The sequence below is a fragment of the Rutilus rutilus genome, assembly GCF_951802725.1.
Source record: "Rutilus rutilus genome assembly, chromosome: 11".
Taxonomy (NCBI): domain Eukaryota; kingdom Metazoa; phylum Chordata; class Actinopteri; order Cypriniformes; family Leuciscidae; genus Rutilus; species Rutilus rutilus.
Window position 1 is genome coordinate 43,772,636 of NC_140216.1, and position 10,895 is coordinate 43,783,530.

The window sequence follows — 10,895 nt, forward strand, 5'->3', positions numbered from 1 at the left end:
TTACTATTTTCCCGGCGGGATAAATGACTCTTGCGCCTGGCGCAAATCTAAAAGGGGTTGGTCTGAAGTAGCTTCATTATTCATAGGTGTGGTTTGGGCGTAACGTGAAATAAACCAATCAGAGCGACATCTCACATTCCCTTTAAGAGCAGGCGCGCTTGTTCTAAAGCGGATTCCTATTATAACGCCGGATTTGGGACTTTAAGAAGCCCTCCTGTTCTCCACTCATTACCTGTATTAACTGCACCTGTTTGAACTTGTTACCTGTATAAAAGACACCTGTCCACACACTCAATCAAACAGATTCCAACCTCTCCACAATGGCCAAGACCAGAGAGCTGTGTAAGGACATCAGGGATAAAATTGTAGACCTGCACAAGGCTGGGATGGGCTACAGGACAATAGGCAAGCAGCTTGGTGAGAAGGCAACAACTGTTGGCGCAATTATTAGAAAATGGAAGGAGTTCAAGATGACTGTCAATCTTCCTCGGTCTGGGGCACCATGCAAGATCTCACCTCGTGGGGCATCAATGATCATGAGGAAGGTAAGGGATCAGCCCAGAACTACACGGCAGGACCTGGTCAATGACCTGAAGAGAGCTGGGACCACAGTCTCAAAGAAAACCATTAGTAACACTACGCCGTCATGGATTAAAATCCTGCAGCGCACGCAAGGTCCCCCTGCTCAAGCCAGCGCATGTCCAGGCCTGTCTGAAGTTTGCCAATGACCATCTGGATGATCCAGAGGAGGAATGGGAGAAGGTCATGTGGTCTGATGAGACAAAAATAGAGCTTTTTGGTCTAAACTCCACTCGCCGTGTTTGGAGGAAGAAGAAGGATGAGTACAACCCCAAGAACACCATCCCAACCGTGAAGCATGGAGGTGGAAACATCATTCTTTGGGGATGCTTTTCTGCAAAGGGGACAGGACGACTGCACCGTATTGAGGGGAGGATGAATCTGAATCTCTGAATCTCACACACGACGTTCTTGTAACCCTCATGGCTGAAGTTTCTGCTATCATTAATGCACGCCCTCTCGTGCCAGTATCTTCAGATCCTGAAGTTCCTTTAATACTCACCCCTGCTATTCTGTTGACCCAGAAAACCTGTTCGATCCCTCCGCCTCTTGCCGAGTTTACAGATAAAGATCTTTTCAAGGCTGAGTAGAAAAGAGTTCAAAATCTTGCAGAAACATTTTGGACAAGATGGCGCCGTGAGTATCTTACCACTCTACAGAGTAGGCAGAAGTGGCAAGACAAGAAGCCTTGTCTCAAGGAAGGAGACATTGTGTTGATGAAAGATAGCCAAGCAGAGAAAAATCAGTGGCCTATGGCTATCATTGCAAAAACACTACCTAGTAAAGATAGTCTTGTGAGGAAAGTGGAGCTGAAATTTATCAGAGAAGGCGTGCAGAAAAACTTTATTCACCCTATATCAGAAGTGGTTCTGCTTTACTCCCCCTAAGATATTGGAGAAAAAAAACTAAAGTGAGGTCTTTACATACCTCAGGCGGGGAGTGTGCTGGACTTTAAACTTCGGTTTCAACAAGGACTTTTATTTTGTTGCAGACATCCATCTTCATCTTGCTTATCAAAGCCCTTTGAAATGCAATATCTGTAAGTGACTGTTTGATTTTGTTAAGTGAGCATTGAGTTCTTTATTGTTGTGCTATGTAATGTAGCATTTCATTTAATGTAGCACTTAATTCAGCATGTTTGTTACCTTTTTCTACTCAAGTTTGCAAAGTATTAATCTATGCTGTTGATACAACTGTATTGTGGTTGGTACTTTGCCTTGTGTGTTTGAGAATGCTCATTTATTTAATGATTTATCTATTTTGTGAAATTCATGTTTGTGTATTTTTATCTTCTTTGTAGTTTCACACTTTTCATGATTAAACTGCATAAATTGCACCTTCGTGGAGTTTATTGTGGAAGTGTTTAGCGGCTGGATAGCTGGATCAATTAAAACAGTGAGGCCAGTGACACTAATTAAACTCAATTTTTTTTCTGTAATTAATTGAGATTAAAAACATTTGAGTTTTTAATATTTTTATATTGTAATAATTTCATAGTTACTCTCCAAATTAATGTAGGCCTAGAAACAACTTAAAGACAGTATATTTTAAATATTTGTTTAATAGCATCTTTTTTTATGAATGAATGACAGTATCACTGATACTGATACTCGACATTTCTGGCATTTTGGCATAATTATCTGTGTTATTGTTTGTTCTATATATGAAGAGTTCAGATGCAAAAGCCTCTAAGTGCCATCCGAAATTTTCTTCTAGAATGATAATTTTTATCAAGCTCCTATATTTAAGTTCAGTAGTTCCACTTAAATGACAATTAATAGGTCATTTTCATTGCTATTTAAGTGAAATTACTGAACTTAAATATACGAGCTTGATAAAAATTTCAGATGGCACTTAGAGGCTTTTGAATCTGAACTCTTCATATATATATATATATACACTCACCTAAAGGATTATTAGGAACACCTGTTCAATTTCTCATTAATGCAATTATCTAATCAACCAATCACATGGCAGTTGCTTCAATGCATTTAGGGGTGTGGTCCAGGGGCCGTATTCACAAAGCATTTTATCTTACCACTAGGAGTACTCCTAAATCGCACTAAAAGATTTTAGCTAGGAGTTTTCTCTTAAAAGTTATTCACAACGCCTTTCAGACCTACTCTTAGTAAAGAAAAATGACAACTCCTAAACTAAGAGTGAGTCTTTGTTGCTATGGATGACGTCATTACTCATGCACGAGCTTGACTGAAGTGACCACCTTGATTGGCTGATGATTGTAACGCGGGAATGATTCCAAACACCTCCACTATGATGATGAGTGACAGGTGACAGGTCTGAGAATGCGTGCGCTACACAAGTAGTGCGAAGGACGGAAGATGATGAATAACTGAATAAATAGCCTAAATGAATAAAGAGTAAGGCAAAACAAATAGCCTATAGTAGCCTAATGAAACATATGGATTGATGCAATATCTTTGCAACATTATTGAATTAATCTGTCACTATATGCCTCTGCCTACGTTTGCAAAGAGAAGAACATTTTAATTTGATTCACAATAAAACGTTACAATTAGTTTACATGCAATGAATGAGTAGCCTAGTTTTGCTTGTTGTTGGTGGCGTTATTGCATCCCTAGTTATGCCTACAATGCAAAATTGTTCCCTCGCGATTGGAAGCTCCTGTAGCCGCCGCATACGCATTTCAAAACATCGCAATGTGAAATACCACAAAAAGCGGTTTGTGAATAGGTCTTAGTGAGTTAGGAGTCCTCTCGACTTCTTTTAAGCTGTCCCAGGCTTAGGTGCTACTTTTAGGGCTAAAATGCTTCGTGAATTACTCTTAGTCAAAAAAATTAGGAGTCCTAAAGTTATGAGAGACATGCCCATTATTTTTAGGAGTTGCTCCTAAATTCGCCAGTTAGAAGCTACTTTTAGCCTTAAAATTCTTTGTGAATACGGCCCCTGGTCAAGACAATCTCCTGAACTCCAAACTGAATGTCAGAATGGGAAAGAAAGGTGATTTAAGCAATTTTGAGCGTGGCATGGTTGTTGGTGCCAGACGGGCCGGTCTGAGTATTTCACAATCTGTTCAGTTACTGGGATTTTCACACACAACCATTTCTAGGGTTTACAAAGAATGGTGTGAAAAGGGAAAAACATCCAGTATGCGGCAATCCTGTGGGCGAAAATGCCTTGTTGATGCTAGAGGTCAGAGGAGAATGGGCAGACTGATTCAAGCTGATAGAAGAGCAACTTTGACTGAAATAACCACTCGTTACAACCGAGGTATGCAGCAAAGCATTTGTGAAGCCACAACACGCACAACCTTGAGGCGGATGGGCTACAACAGCAGAAGACCCCACCGGGTACCACTCATCTCCACTACAAATAGGAAAAAGAGGCTACAATTTGCACGAGCTCACCAAAATTGGACAGTTGAAGACTGGAAAAATGTTGCCTGGTCTGATGAGTCTCGATTTCTGTTGAGACATTCAGATGGTAGAGTCAGAATTAACAGAAGGCGTAAACAGAATGAGAACATGGATCCATCATGCCTTGTTAGCACTGTGCAGGCTGGTGGTGGTGTTGTAATGGTGTGGGGGATGTTTTCTTGGCACACTTTAGGCCCCTTAGTGCCAATTGGGCATCGTTTAAATGCCACGGCCTACCTGAGCATTGTTTCTGACCATGTCCATCCCTTTATGGCCACCATGTACCCATCCTCTGATGGCTACTTCCAGCAGGATAATGCACCATGTCACAAAGCTCGAATCATTTCAAATTGGTTTCTTGAACATGACAATGAGTTCACTGTACTAAAATGGCCCCCACAGTCACCAGATCTCAACCCAATAGAGCATCTTTGGGATGTGGTGGAACGGGAGCTTCGTGCCCTGGATGTGCATCCCACAAATCTCCATCAACTGCAAGATGCTATCCTATCAATATGGGCCAACATTTCTAAAGAATGCTTTCAGCACCTTGTTGAATCAATGCCACGTAGAATTAAGGCAGTTCTGAAGGCGAAAGGGGGTCAAACACAGTATTAGTATGGTGTTCCTAATAATCCTTTAGGTGAGTGTAAGTGCTAATGTGGATTTCTGTCTAGATATGTAATAAACATTTTGCAAAAGAAAACCTCAAAAAGGTTAATTATAGATACAGTGAGACAGAAACACACCCGTTCACCGGTCATTTTCCTCAGCTCTGGCAAAGGCAAGTTTCAAATCAGTGCTTCTCCCGGGAGACTAGCGCTAAATTAATCCGCTAGTTTAGCGCCATCTACTGTTCTAGAAGAGGAAGTTCCTCAACTGCATTTGTGAGAGAATCGAGCCGAGAGATCTCATAAAAAGCCAAGTGTCACACAATCATAACAGACAGATATGCATTTGTATCCACTAGATTTGGTATTTGTTCAAAGGTTACATGCAATTTGTAGGATAGTTTGTATTTATTTGTGAAGTATTATCTTGGCTCATTTATTTATATTTGTAAAACACAATACATATTTGTTACTCTGCATTTTCACTCAAACTGACCTTTGTACTTGCACATTGCTTTCTGTTTGTTTGCGAGTCGAGTTTTCCTTTGCGAAGTAGATAGAGTTTGTTTACAAAATGCTGGATTTGTTTGTTTAATTATGGCACATGATTCTCTCCATACCCATGTCACTCAAGAACACGCCCGCGAAACTACGACACCTAGTGGTGGAACGCATGCGACTGAAAGAACTGTAGATCATGATTCATTATGTTAGTTTGATCATTCCGATAAGGTGTTTATGTGTGTGCATAATTTCTATTAGTAAACGAAAACCATTTCAAATGTATTTTTATTTAAATAATTAGACATTTTATAAATGCACATGGATGAATTATAGGCTATACATTTATAAATATGTTTGTACATGTTTATTTCTATCATATCACACTGGAAAGCCATAATCCACACGACTCAAGTGCGGCTTCAAGTGCATAATGAACTGTGTGTGTGTGTGTGAGAGAGAGAGAGAGAGAGAGAGAGAGAGAGAGATCAACTGTGTGTGTGTGTGTGTGTGTGTGTGTGTGTGTGTGTGTGTGTGTGTGTGTGTGTGTGTGTGTGTGTGTGTGTGTGTGTGTGAGAGAGAGAGAGCAAGAGAGAGAGCGAGAGAGAGAGAGAACAACTGTGTGTGTGTGTGTGTGTGTGTGTGAGAGAGAGAGAGAGAGAGAGAGAGATCAACTGTGTGTGTGTGTGTGTGTGTGTGAGAGAGAGAGAGAGAGCAAGAGAGAGAGCGAGAGAGCGAGAGAGAGAGAGAACAACTGTAACACTCTCTATAGACCATAACAGGAAGAATTGGCCATTCAAAACGGGGACATATGGAGGACACACTTTGAAAATCTGTACAAAACAACTGAAACAAATCCTGCTCGAAATGAATGAAAAACCAAATTAGAAATCCTGAAAGAAAAAATTAAAGACAATCAGAACCCCCTAGATTTCCCAATCACAGTAAATGAGCTTACAGAGAGACTACATGCTTTAAAACCCAACAAGGCATGTGGCATCGATGGAATATTAAACAAAATGATCAAATACACAACCGACAAATTCAAAACCGCAATAATCAAATTATTCAACATTGGTTTGAGTGTAGGATATTTCCCCGACTCCTGGAACCAAGGCCTGATTACACCAATCTTTAAACAAGGAGACAAATTATGAGCCGAACAATTACAGAGGCATATGTGTCAATAGCAACCTGGGGAAAATATTCTGTACGATAATTAATATAAGATTGCAGAACTCAGATCTGACCACATCTACACCCTCCACACCATCATCGATAAACATGTATACCAAAATAAATCAAAAGTCTTCGCTTGTTTTATTGACTTTGAGAAGGCTTTCGATTCGATCTGGCATGAAGGACTCTTCCTAAAACTACTGGAAAATGGGATTGGATGGAAAACATTTGATTTGATAAACACCATGTATAAAAACAATACATGTGCTGTAAAAATAGGAAATAAACTCTAGGAAATTCTACCAGCACCTGAAGCGCAGTGACCCGAGCTCATACCAGCTGAAGCCCTGCGGTGTCAGGAGCAGAACCGGCACCGGAGCGCAGTGACCCGAGCTCATACCAGCTGAGGCCCTGCGGTGTCAGGAGCAGAACCGGCACCGGAGCGCAGTGACCCGAGCTCATACCAGCTGAAGCCCTGCAGTGTCAGGAGCAGAACCGGCACCGGAGCGCAGTGACCCGAGCTCATACCAGGCTGAAGCCCTGCGGTGTCAGGAGCAGTACCGGCACCGGAGCGCAGTGACCCGAGCTCATACCAGCTGAAGCCCTGCGGTGTCAGGAGCAGAACCGGCACCGGAGCGCAGTGACCCGAGCTCATACCAGCTGAAGCCCTGCAGTGTCAGGAGCAGAACCGGCACCGGAGCGCAGTGACCCGAGCTCATACCAGGCTGAAGCCCTGCGGTGTCAGGAGCAGAACCGGCCCCGGAGCGCAGTGACCCGAGCTCATACCAGGCTGAAGCCCTGCGGTGTCAGGAGCAGTACCGGCACCGGAGCGCAGTGACCCGAGCTCATACCAGCTGAAGCCCTGCAGTGTCAGGAGCAGAACCGGCACCGGAGCGCAGTGACCCGAGCTCATACCAGCTGAAGCCCTGCGGTGTCAGGAGCAGAACCGGCACCGGAGCGCAGTGACCCGAGCTCATACCAGGCTGAAGCCCTGCGGTGTCAGGAGCAGAACCGGCCCCGGAGCGCAGTGACCCGAGCTCATACCAGGCTGAAGCCCTGCGGTGTCAGGAGCAGAACCGGCCCCGGAGCGCAGTGACCCGAGCTCATACCAGGCTGAAGCCCTGCGGTGTCAGGAGCAGTACCGGCACCGGAGCGCAGTGACCCGAGCTCATACCAGCTGAAGCCCTGCAGTGTCAGGAGCAGAACCGGCACCGGAGCGCAGTGACCCGAGCTCATACCAGCTGAAGCCCTGCGGTGTCAGGAGCAGAACCGGCACCGGAGCGCAGTGACCCGAGCTCATACCAGGCTGAAGCCCTGCGGTGTCAGGAGCAGAACCGGCCCCGGAGCGCAGTGACCCGAGCTCATACCAGGCTGAAGCCCTGCGGTGTCAGGAGCAGAACCGGCACTGGAGCGCAGTGACCCGAGCTCATACCAGGCTGAAGCCCTGCGGTGTCAGGAGCAGAACCGGCCCCGGAGCGCAGTGACCCGAGCTCATACCAGGCTGAAGCCCTGCGGTGTCAGGAGCAGAACCGGCCCCGGAGCGCAGTGACCCGAGCTCATACCAGGCTGAAGCCCTGCGGTGTCAGGAGCAGAACCGGCACTGGAGCGCAGTGACCCGAGCTCATACCAGGCTGAAGCCCTGCGGTGTCAGGAGCAGAACCGGCCCCGGAGCGCAGTGACCCGAGCTCATACCAGGCTGAAGCCCTGCGGTGTCAGGAGCAGAACCGGCACTGGAGCGCAGTGACCCGAGCTCATACCAGGCTGAAGCCCTGCGGTGTCAGGAGCAGAACCGGCCCCGGAGCGCAGTGACCCGAGCTCATACCAGGCTGAAGCCCTGCGGTGTCAGGAGCAGAACCGGCCCCGGAGCGCAGTGACCCGAGCTCATACCAGGCTGAAGCCCTGCGGTGTCAGGAGCAGAACCGGCACCGGAGCGCAGTGACCCGAGCTCATACCAGGCTGAAGCCCTGCGGTGTCAGGAGCAGAACCGGCCCCGGAGCGCAGTGACCCGAGCTCATACCAGGCTGAAGCCCTGCGGTGTCAGGAGCAGAACCGGCCCCGGAGCGCAGTGACCCGAGCTCATACCAGGCTGAAGCCCTGCGGTGTCAGGAGCAGAACCGGCACCGGAGCGCAGTGACCCGAGCTCATACCAGGCTGAAGCCCTGCGGTGTCAGGAGCAGAACCGGCCCCGGAGCGCAGTGACCCGAGCTCATACCAGGCTGAGGCCCTGCGGTGTCAGGAGCAGAACCGGCACCGGAGCGCAGTGACCCGAGCTCATACCAGCTGAGGCCCTGCGGTGTCAGGAGCAGAACCGGCACCGGAGCGCAGTGACCCGAGCTCATACCAGGCTGAAGCCCTGCGGTGTCAGGAGCAGAACCGGCACCGGAGCGCAGTGACCCGAGCTCATACCAGGCTGAAGCCCTGCGGTGTCAGGAGCAGAACCGGCACCGGAGCGCAGTGACCCGAGCTCATACCAGCTGAAGCCCTGCGGTGTCAGGAGCAGAACCGGCACCGGAGCGCAGTGACCCGAGCTCATACCAGCTGAAGCCCTGCGGTGTCAGGAGCAGAACCGGCACCGGAGCGCAGTGACCCGAGCTCATACCAGCTGAAGCCCTGCGGTGTCAGGAGCAGAACCGGCACCTGAAGCGCAGTGACCCGAGCTCATACCAGGCTGAAGCGCTGCGGTGTCAGGAGCAGTACCGGCACCGGAGCGCAGTGACCCGAGCTCATACCAGCTGAAGCCCTGCGGTGTCAGGAGCAGAACCGGCACCGGAGCGCAGTGACCCGAGCTCATACCAGCTGAGGCCCTGCGGTGTCAGGAGCAGTACCGGCACCGGAGCGCAGTGACCCGAGCTCATACCAGCTGAGGCCCTGCGGTGTCAGGAGCAGAACCGGCACCGGAGCGCAGTGACCCGAGCTCATACCAGGCTGAAGCGCTGCGGTGTCAGGAGCAGTACCGGCACCGGAGCGCAGTGACCCGAGCTCATACCAGCTGAGGCCCTGCGGTGTCAGGAGCAGTACCGGCACCGGAGCGCAGTGACCCGAGCTCATACCAGCTGAAGCCCTGCGGTGTCAGGAGCAGAACCGGCACCGGAGCGCAGTGACCCGAGCTCATACCAGGCTGAGGCCCTGCGGTGTCAGGAGCAGAACCGGCACCGGAGCGCAGTGACCCGAGCTCATACCAGCTGAAGCCCTGCGGTGTCAGGAGCAGAACCGGCACCGGAGCGCAGTGACCCGAGCTCATACCAGGCTGAGGCCCTGCGGTGTCAGGAGCAGAACCGGCACCGGAGCGCAGTGACCCGAGCTAATACCAGGCTGAAGCCCTGCGGTGTCAGGAGCAGAACCGGCACCGGAGCGCAGTGACCCGAGCTCATACCAGCTGAAGCCCTGCGGTGTCAGGAGCAGAACCGGCACCGGAGCGCAGTGACCCGAGCTCATACCAGCTGAGGCCCTGCGGTGTCAGGAGCAGAACCGGCACCGGAGCGCAGTGACCCGAGCTCATACCAGGCTGAGGCCCTGTGGTGTCAGGAGCAGAACCGGCACTGGAGCGCAGTGACCCGAGCTCATACCAGGCTGAAGCCCTGCGGTGTCAGGAGCAGAACCGGCACCAGAGCGCAGTGACCCGAGCTCATACCAGGCTGAAGCCCTGCGGTGTCAGGAGCAGAACCGGCACCGGAGCGCAGTGACCCGAGCTCATACCAGGCTGAGGCCCTGCGGTGTCAGGAGCAGAACCGGCACCGGAGCGCAGTGACCCGAGCTCATACCAGGCTGAGGCCCTGTGGTGTCAGGAGCAGAACCGGCACCGGAGCGCACTCTCACAGCTGATGCTGAAACTACAGCCAGACCAGCACAGCACTATCTGGCCCAACCAAATTATACAATTACAAAAACAAAATTACATTACCTATTGGAAAGATGCTACTAAATCACAAAAGAAGATGGAACTGTATTTACACCTGAAAAGAGATTATAAACCAGCAGAATACCTGAGCTGTGTGAAAGAGCATAAAGTGAGAAAGACCCTGACCAAGTACAGGCTGAGTGACCACTGTGTCTGGCTGTAGAGAGGTGTGTGTGTGTGTGTGTGTGTGTGTGTGTGTGTGTGTGTGTGTGTGTGTGTGTGTGTGTGTGTGTGTGAACAGAGACTGTGTTCACTGTGCTCTCAGAGAGAGGTGGAGACAGAAGAACACTTCCTGATACACTGTGATCACTATCACAGCATTAGATCGGACTATTTCACTAGATTCCAACAACTAGAACCAAATTTTATGGCATTACCAAATGCAGAAAAATTAAAGCATATTCTGGGAGAGAACTCCAGCTCAATCACAACAGCAGCAAAATATGTAACAGCCTGCCACAAACTACGAGAGTCAGCCAGTGGACAAAACTACAGTCAGAATCATTCTTATCTTGTCTGAATGTTGGTACAAATGTACAAAGGTGTTGTTTTTTTTCTTTTCTTTTTTTCTTTCTCTTGTTTATATACATGTATTCATGCATTTGTTTACTGATTGATTTATTGAATTTATTGATTATTTGTGTATGTAATGTCCATTTATGTAATGGCCAATGTTTTGGCAATACTGTACAAGTCATGCCAATAAAGCTCATTTGAATTTGAATTTGAGAG